Raw genomic sequence first — 10,732 nt, 5'->3', positions numbered from 1 at the left:
TTGCCTCTTCCCCTTCCAGTAAATGAAGAGCTTTTGCGTGCGTTCACAGATGGATTGGTTCGTAAAAAGAGGCGATTTGATTTTGGTTTCCTGTTCATCGATGAAATAACAGCTTCTTTCAGTGAGCGAGTGACGACGTGATTCTCAACCGAAGTTGCTTTTTCTTCTGTTTGCGTGCAGCATTTTCTCTTTTCAGGCGACACACTGTTCATGTCAATAGAAGTGTTCACGTCTCTGTTTATAGCCACTGGAAACGCAGAATAATCACTCACATCATTCTGCAACACCGTACTATTTGAGTGTTTATTTCGCCTTGGCAGTTTGTGCACTCTTGTTACACACTTGGTTGAACCAGTAGGTGAAGTGACCGATGATGGGTACTTTGTATTTTGGATAACTTTACTGTCTGTAGATGTCAATGACGTTTCCAGATCATCCAGTGCCTTTGCTCTCTTAGCGACATCTCTGTGCACAGTCACCTTACGCGGCCCGTCCTTTCTTGTTAACGCGGATGCACACTCTGACTGCGTGTCACTCGTTTGCCTTATACGTGGACCAAAACGCTTCCAAGATCCATCCTTTGCAGAGGCCTTCAGTGCAGAATTACGTCTCGCTTGTGCTCGCCGATAAATGGGCGAGCGCGGCTTTAGTTTTGCATTTGACACCACTAGCTGCCTGTCTGTCGCATCTTGGGTGGCGGCAGCCTTGACACGGATGCCGCAACGCGTGTCCAATTTCGTCTGAGCACGTTTACTGGAGCCAGCATGCTCACGCTCAGCATTGATCACATCTGGACTCAAGTTGTGGGCATAGGCTTTGCAGCCAAAATTGACAGAGGTTTTCATCTGGACTTGGTCTGCAGTTTCAGCAACCGTCTCAGAAATCTCCACCACTGGCTCAACCTCAATTGGAACAGTGGCACTGTATGTTTCCGGAATGTCTCTGAATGCAGGGCAGTCCTGGGCTGTCATCACACAAGCTAAGAGGAGCAAACTCGTCTCTTGCCTGTGACCATCTACGCTATAGGTGTCTGAATCTACACCGTCGCCAAGGCCTAGTACGGAGCCCAGTGACGCCTTAGCGTTGTTAACAACCAATTCGCTTGAATCATCTTGTGAATGAGCAACACATTGTTTTTGTAAATCCTGACAGACTGGTTCAAGACCCATAACATCCTCTTGCAGTTGACTGCACGAGGCAATGGAGGTTGTCTTTATGGAAACTTCAAACTCATTACTGTCAATAAATGTGTCGCTCTCCACCGTATTTATTTCTTTACAATCCATCTCTCTCCTCTCAGAAACACCATGAACCAGGACATTATTTATCTCGAAATGAGTTTCCTCCGCTGTTTCTTCTATAACAAAATCACCAGATTGTTTGCTCTCACAAGCATGCTGATTATTTTCTTCGATGCAGAATGACATGGAATCTGCGTCCGGGATCTTCAATTCGGATTGCCGAGGCATGTGATGGAAGGCGCTGAGTGACACATCTACAGACATGGCTTTATCGCTTCTGTCCATGCTGCTCAGCACCTCACAACGTATTATCTGTGTGGACGGTGCTGAGTTTAAATGTCATACACTAGTTGCTTCCAATACACTGGGATCTTTGTGATGCCTAGGGTTAGGAAGCATGCCTTTCACACCATTGCTTCTTTTCTCTTCCCTCTTTAAAAATCCAGCAGTGAGTGAATCCTTTCTCTCCAATGAATGATGGCCGTGACATTTTTTCTTTTCACATCAGCTCTGACCCTGTGCGCTGAGCATTTGAGAATGGGCAACAGAAATAAACACATCGTCAGGAATGAGCACATTTTCTCATGGACTTGAAAAAAATCGCAACTCTTTTATTTCGGACAAAGTGTGCCTTAGAAATCACAATGGAAATTCCAAGCGGCATCAAGACACGTTTTGTTTATCTGATGATTGATTAGTTGACCCTAACGTTCACAAGTTCACCAGAGCCTGCAAGGGCTCGCAAGTGTACATTGTAACGTGTGCTTGGATATCGCTAAAACACTCGGGGGGGGGGGGGGGGTCACATTGGAAGGCGCTAATGGCCTCGATTGTCCAATGGACATTGACGTCAAAAATCAAAGCAAGCTTTGGTGCTCCTCATTTTCCTTCCGATATTAGGAAGCCACTGGAGATATGCACTTTGAAATCTAGATTTAAAACGAATTTCCTTAGAGCTGCTTTTTATGTTTCGTTTGTTGTCCTTCCCCCCGCACCTCCAATTAGCACAGTTGGCTACGTACGGTGCAAAATAAATTCAAAATACATACGTTAAGTACATTGAAAGAGATGGAGTTAGGAAATAATGCCAATTTTGTGTTTTCAAGCAAGTTATTTTTTTTTACAAAATGAACAACTAATTATTCAAACGATGCACCGCAGTTGAGCGACAGGTCGTACGTTATGGGTTGAAGTGTGGGTATTGCTACCCCCTCTCAGGACATCTGACCAGCCTAGAAGAGTAGGCCGAAAATATACCCTCTAGTGGACGCTCTTCCGCCAGTAGTTACTTGAGCAAGTAGTTGCATGGCTGCACCTTTAATGTATTGTTTTAATAAATACGTTACATGTTGTTCATCAAACCCAAACAACAGGGCTTCCTTCCTCTGTCTATTGTGCCCTTGTAAATACAGTGCAAATACAGTGCACATACAGTGCAAATACAGTGCAAAGATGATGCATGCAGAGGAAGTAGAAATGGATGGATTCATCAGAGTTGAATCTGGAACCTGCCCTGGCTGGATCATGAGGAAAAATGGATTGGGAATGCTTTTCTGATCAATGAGTTAACACGTTTACATGCATAGGCATAGCATTTAACGCAGGCTCTTCATAAAATCTAAATTAAATTTAAGTACTTTGAGTGTAGTGCCTAAAACCACTGTTCTTACCCCATATCTGTGAGGGGAGTAATCTGGGTAATTTTCATACGATAATGTAGGTTTGGTGTATATAAAATATGGTTGATTTTCATCCGATCCAATCTACATTTCCATGGATTAGCCAAATCAGTATTGTGGTCTGATCCTGAGTGATTGGGATTGTATGTACATTATTTTGTTAAAATGCAGTGCATGAATAAAGTAATGCATGAACAATGTTCATGCCATGTTTGTTACACGTGGTAGAAAACTGGAATAGCTGGAGAAAACCTACACATGGGAAACAGCACTCAGGCATCCACAAGAAAGATAGAATAATAAAACATCCCACTTGCTGTGCTGTCTTCTGGCCACGACACATCCCAATAAGTTTGGGAGCTTCAAAAATCACTGTGTAATCCACCAAGACCTGTTTCCAAAGCACTGTTACACAAACCATGCCACCGGATTAAAGCAGGGTTAAACGATGCACCATTCCATCGACGACTATCAATTGCTAAGGCTCATGATACATTCAATTGATCACATTTCAAATAATCTATATTTTCTATGTGTTTGAAAACTATATGTAAATTATATGATGTTACACTTAGACTAATGGAGGGAACAAGCCTTTACAAACGGGACAGAATATGATAATAAAAAAACGATACAATGAGACGATATAGTTGAATCACAGCCTTCGATGGTGACATGAGTTGTGAGAAGTCATCTTGATTTTTAAACATGATTCTTAAGCATATGAATCAAGTTCATAAAATAGATTGATGCACTTTGCTTGTCAATTGTACAGATGCATGTACAGTAAATAAATATACATTTCTAGAAAAAAAACTGCATCACTACTGACTCAGCAAGGTAGAGCGCACTGTTCACGATTTACTTATCAGAAGTGAATTTGGTATTTTTACATTTTTTTGATGTTTTATCGGCGTAAAGTGTTTATAATTTGTTGTATTTAACAGCCTGTAAAATTATTATTACAATTTAATGGTTGTCCTTTCCACTTACTTAATTGCATAGAGGACTGCATTTAATATGACCTAGCAAATTCAGCATTATCAAATATTAATTTTCATCACATGCAGTGACGTTCATTGCCATCCAATTATACAAACCCCAGTCGGCATGTCACGTCGTTAATTGGGTAAATTCCAATAACGATAGTACGCCCCTCCTGCTAATTACTGCCCTTTGAAATGGTAGTGACATCATACATTTGTACACGTTGACTGGGAACAAAATGTTTGGCTTCATCGCCTGTGTTTGCAAAAAAAAAACGAGTGATTTGCTTCCTGCTGTGACGTTGCAACAGCCTAATGAGACGGTGACGCGCTATCACGACTGGTGACTCTCATGACACCGCTGACCCTGATGACACTGCCGTTGCCAGTGCCTCCTGGTAAATCTCAGCATAATGTCAAACCCGCAACCTGACAGCACAATAGATACGTCGTCAGAAAATTCACTTTGTGAAAATTAAAACAATATTCGATGCCCATTCAGTGTGTGTGCATTCCTTAGGATGTTGATTTACAAATGTAAAATTATATTCTTCATTGAATTTCCTCTTAATGGCAGATCATAGATTACATGTGACGTTACATGGGTACAATAAAGACCCGTCTATTCATTAGTTGTATAATCCAGTCTCAAATATGCCATGATTTGACTTTAAGCAACACAAATTGTACAGGTACGGTGCTCAAAACACAAATAATTTACCTCCCTAGATGTATTTTCCCGAAAAAAACTAAATTTTTCCAAAAAATACATGGATATCCATGAGTACCAAAGTTAAATTCTACATTGGGGCAATTTAAGTGACTTCGTGACATAGTTACGTTGACAAAGAGTACAGCATCAATAGATGTGCACTTGTGGGCATATTTTGGTGAGCAAATCTTGCACATTAACAAGTTTAGTACATTGCATCACACCATTTTTTTTAAGGATAAGAAAATGCAAAGAAAACTTTCACGAACCTTCAAGCAATTCAAAGCATTACAGAAAATTATGTAATCCACTTTAAAGAGTCAAAGTGATTTCCTGCCCATATAAGTAGTCACGATCGAGTGTTTACAGCTCTGCCAGTGGTGGATTCCATGGCGGTGGTGAGGCTATTCATAGTTTGCTTAACTACTCAGCTTTTGCAACCAATATTATCTATAATTAAGGTTTTTTTTTTGGGTTAGATCGCATTAATATAAATGTGTCATTAAACCCACCACCACCTTGACACAGTTACCAGGGAAATGTCTCAACTCGAGTTGTAAATGTTGTGGATTTACTGTCCAACACACCGGTGTACAGAAGTAGTAACTATTTGGCACTATTCATAGTTTACTTCCCCACAGAGTAGCAGTGTAGTACTTGTTTTATCGACACCAGAAGGATGATGGACTGAGTTGACCCCCAACCAGGATTTGAATGTGCAACCTTCTGATCCACTTAGCCGGATTCTTTAAAAATGCAAATAAAGTGTTTCATGTTCCTTAAAAGCAATATAAAGTATCATACCCAATTCCATTATCCACCCTAGACTACCATACCTAGATACATTTAAAAACAATCTCCTTTAACCCATGATGAAAGAATGGTACTGAGTTTTTTTTGCAATCATATTCTCCACACAGAGGGATCACCGATGAGATGCAGTATAGTTGATGAGCCATGTCCGAAACCAAATAAAGGATGCCCCGTCGAAAAAATAACATTTCGCAGAATCATCCTCATTTTGTCACATCCATGCAACCGGTAGGTAACTGAGGTCTTCTTTTTATATTTAAACAAATGGGGGCGAACCACACCTTACCCCACCACACACAACCTGTGGTGGTGAACCTATGGATTATACTTCTGGGCGATTTCCAACAACCACTTCATGAGATCGAGCTTGTGACCTCTGATTTGCGAGCCCACTATGTAAACCATTACGCCACGGCCCCATCTCGAACTTATGTCCACGATTGTATGAAAAGTTCGACACACAAGTTACATTTACAACACTCGACAGCTCAGAATACACACGTAGTTTGCCTCTAAGAAGAATGCTCACTCATGAAATTTTCATCTGGCCACCTTCCAGTTTACAATACAACATGAAACACAGACTGCTGTATAATACCACAAAAAGTTGTACTGTTATTGCGCATAGATAAATCGACTGAAAATATGTAACAATGGGATACGTAACTAGTAAGAGACTACTTTTCTATGTTGTTAATATTGTAATATAACTCCGCTATTGTTTTGCTAAAACATGTTTTATATTGCTGCAAATATGACAATGGTAAATAGTGACTACACATCCGCTTTGTGTTACAGTACACATTATTTGTATTGTGCTGTATTTTAAGAAGCACATTAAACTGAAAATGGCATTACATAAGTGCCTGTAACGGTGTGGCTATGATCCACTTAACACATTTTCACGAAAAGAAGAACACATGTCAATGCTGAATCAGCCTTTGATTCCTAAAATCAGTCTTGCACTGACCACATTTGCAGACCATACAACACACTATTTTAATTGTCCGTGTTACAGTATTCAATTAAAAATTAGCATCAGGGAGCCATAGAACACAATTGCCTCTCAATGGTAACACATTCATAAACCTCAAAAATAAGCTTACCGCTTGTCTCAATAAACTACAAAGGAAACCACACACAAACAAACTCACTGCTGAACTTACTGCACAAACGTCACCACTTTCCAAAGTGGCGGAAATGTCTTCTGGGCAGTGAATACACCTCGATCTGTTGTTACAACAGATAGGGCATGAATACGTGTCTGCCTCTTTCTCCTCTGGGCACACAACGAACTAATAAGTCAATAGCAGCAGCAAGACACTTTAAAACTATCCCTGCCCCCCCCCTCTTTCTGCCATCTCAATCCCACACACCCACACCAACAGAGCCAATCACGACAAAGGCAGCACGGCCACCCCGACTGCCAGTCAGACAAACATCAACGATTCCCCAAAGCAGCACAAACACCCCACACAGGCACGCAACACCTCCACAGCACACATCATTGAGGTCACAGCACATGTCCCTGAAGCGTTTGGATCTGCTAAATGACATCGGCCTCTGGTGGGTCAGTCTGTGGCGGCGGCGGTACATAACAATTCTGCTGTTAAGACAACCTGGCAGTGCTTTACTTCGCAATGTTTCAATTGTGCTGAATTCGCACTACTAATACTATGAAAACTAAAACCTATGAACATTTATTTTATATTTTACTAGATAAGGCCCACTGAGCTATATCTTTTTCAGAAGCGATCTGGCCACATGATAACTCAAAGGAGGTGCTTATCATGTGGGCATTTATAGTAGGCAATTACTCTATCCAAGTGTTCTTTACTTATTTTCATAGGGGGGGGCACTTTCGCCGATAAGACATCAGTGAGAGGGCCACCACACATTTGAAACCATTGGGTTTGACAGCATGATGGGGTGTTTTCAAATTTGTGTATTGTCGGGGGCTGCACGCCAGGGGCCACTCTAAAGGCAATAAAAAACACTGCTCTAAACTGTTGTTTCTAAATGTTGAGGGAAAACCGGAGGACCCGGGAGAAAAATCCACGTGACCACGGAAAGAGAACATGCAAACTCCTGTATGCCAGGCGAGGTAGTTAACATCTCGCCACCGTGGCACTCCAATTCATAATTTGCTGCCATTTATCAATCTGCTGCTTGTATGAGGGCCTCTCCATGTCATGTTGGTTGTGGGGGGTTTCTTTGACCAAACGGCATGGTCAAACGACCAATTCGCCATGCCCGTCGGTGCAGTTTGGTCAAACAAATCCTCCAAAACCAACACGGCATACATGACAGTAAGCCCTCGTAACTGATCCAGCATGAGGAGGCCTCCGTCCAGGAGTGGATGTGGCATGAAGGCCAGCACTGGTTGGCGAAGTTGTCCAGAACCAGTGAAGATAACCCTTGCCCTTGCCGTTAGCCGTGGCTGTGAATCAATTTCAGTTTGCTAGGTTTATTGCACAGTGTGCAAACCATTGTGCCACCACTCTACAAAGGAGAACTACATTACAGTACCGCAAATTCACTCAAATAGGAGGGATACATTACAGGACTGTACGCAAATGCTACACTTCTCGCAAAGTATTTCTCCAGAAGCCATCAGTGTCGACCATTGCGAAAGTCATAAATGTATTACTGTATGTTATAAGTTAATACTGTATGTTCCTGAAAGATCTATGACAACACTATTGGCAAGTCCCCGTATAATACCGTTGAAAGTGGGTCACTGTTACAAAATTAGAAAGTGGCTTATATAATGCAGTTTCTGTTGCCTGCAAATTATTTTATCTGCAAGCCAAGCCCATTTTCCTTCACTGTGCGTAAAAGGAGCCCTATTGAGATTGATACAAGAATTATACATTATTTCATATTTTATTTAAACAAACATTGCAATAAACAGACGTAACAATTACCTGCCTTGATGTATAAATTGCATAACATATGCTCTTTTACACAGTACTCATTTCATTGTCCAAAATATTGTTTCTCTGCTACAAATATTTAACAAAATAATTTAATTCAATAAACTAATGAGACCATCAGATCGTCTAAAAGTTCATACACCTTCTTCGACAACAGTGACACATGCATTACTGGATTTGGAATCCCATTATCTCTTGTGGGTCGTATACCTTTTGCATATGGCAATTACATTGACAAGAAAATCCTTTGTGCTAAATCCTTACATGTGACCCCTGTCACAGCAGCTGTGTATTATCGATTAAATGAAGCCGCAAACAGTCACATTGTTGGCACATTTAATGAAGTTGCATTTTATAGGTGTGGGTAGACAACTGTTTATCAATGACAGCTGGGTTACCAGGCAGAAGGGAAGGACAGCTGAAAAAACATGTGCCGTGCCCAAGTCAAATAAATATTGGCTGAACATTGCTAAATACAAGATGGTGAAAACGTATTGCCAAAGTGTAAATGTGGTTATGTGCATAAAAGTGTCATGCTTGGGAAGGTTTGTAAAAAATGAAAGGGTTTTGCCACAATCGTGGGTATTCTGCATGGTATAATGGCTCCGCACATTGGCCTGCGAACCAAGATTCGCTGGATCGTATTCCTGGCATGACAGTAAAATTTATGGGCAAGTTTATGTCGTGAAAATGGTTACACCACAGTTAACCAATCGGGCGGTTGTGTGTGGTGGGGTAAAGCGTTGGCATTCCCTCATCTTCCAAGACGTTTGGCCAACATGGGAAAGAGTTGGCCAAAAACACCTGAAAGATGGGCTCTCTAGCGCTCCCTCTATTGGAGGCCAACAGTGGTGTGGACAAGCAATTTCAAGGCTGCACCTTTATCTTACCACGATAACCGAGGTGGTGTGTGTAATCAAGCAGAAGATTACACTCATTAATGTGAAAAATAGCTAACAACAAAAAATATCTGCATACTTTAAACTGTCCTAGAAAATAAAATGTTTACATTTTACGGTCCAATCCTTACATTGGATTAAACAAACATACTGTAAATGTCAACAATAATTGAAAAGTTCCTGGTGATGGGTAGTAGCTGGACTGTCAAGGTCAGGAGAAGACCCAAATAAATAGCATCGATAACCAAACTTTGAATTCTTGGTTTTGTTCAGATGAGACTCGATCATGTCAGGTCCAATCAAACTCTGAAATTGATTCCAAGCTGATGCACTCTCAATCAACCACCGTCATCACCTTAATTATTAGCAGCATCGCCCCCATTAATAACATAACGAATGATGGCACTGCAACCTGCCAAGGGCTGCTCATTGAGTATGCCACCTGGCTTTAGATCTTCCAACTGGACGCCGACCTCTGGATGCCACTCCCTTGCTCGATTCGTTAAGCTGCCCTCCTGCAGCTTACACATGTAATGTAGGAACTTGGCGGGAGACGACCTTACGGGTAGCACACTCTTTTATTAACACCAACTTATATTACACGGGTGGCTAACTCCAGCCTTAACCCACGGGGTTCCCCCGGCTACACCCACACGGGCTCTTACGCCCCGTAGCCTCTCGGAACACACCCAGCCGGGGTGTCTGTCTCGACTCTGGGTCCCACAGTCTCGGTCCACAGGGACGTCAGACCACGGGTCCCACAGTCTCGCCTCCGAGCTACACAGGGCCCCGGCCCTCACAAGGACAGCGGGACTAGGGGTCTCAGGGCCTACCTCTGAACTCCGTCTTCAGTCTTCGACTGGTTAACAACTCCCCGAGTGCTCCCGCGCGTCCCCCTTTATAGTCCTTCATGCGGACGTCGCTGAGAGCACCCACCCCAGTTGACCAATCACTGCGCGCTGCCCACGATCCTCTTTCCCACCTTGTGTCAGCGCGCACAACCACGCACCCCGCGCCGCCCCGTAATCTCTCACTCCCGGCGCGCGCGTCAACACCACGCCTACATCGCGTGCCCAACCACGCACCCCGCGCCGCCCCGTGATCTCTCACTGCGGGCGCGCGTCCGCACCACCACTACACACACACAAGTTCCACCTATCGCTGCTTTGTTTTTTCTGACTGCATCTACAATGCTTTCCTATGTTTCATTCCATGAACTAAAAACTAAACTACGAACTAAACTATTTTTATTTTACCAAGTAAGGCTCACTGAGCAACCTGGCCACAAATAATAGCCCAAACAAAGTGGCTTATCATCTGGAAATATATAGCAACTAAATAGTCTAATATAAATTAGCTAAAGTAGCAAATAAGTAGCGTAAATAAGCAGCATTCCCGGTTAAATAACCCAACGATGAATACAAGTGAATTGATTGGCATTTTAAATAGCTAGTAGCAGCAGCAAC

The sequence above is a fragment of the Lampetra fluviatilis genome, chromosome 3 (genome assembly GCF_964198595.1).
Source record: "Lampetra fluviatilis chromosome 3, kcLamFluv1.1, whole genome shotgun sequence".
Taxonomy (NCBI): Eukaryota; Metazoa; Chordata; class Hyperoartia; order Petromyzontiformes; family Petromyzontidae; genus Lampetra; species Lampetra fluviatilis.
The sequence above is the reverse complement of the archived record's forward strand: the minus strand, read 5'-3'. Positions refer to the sequence as shown.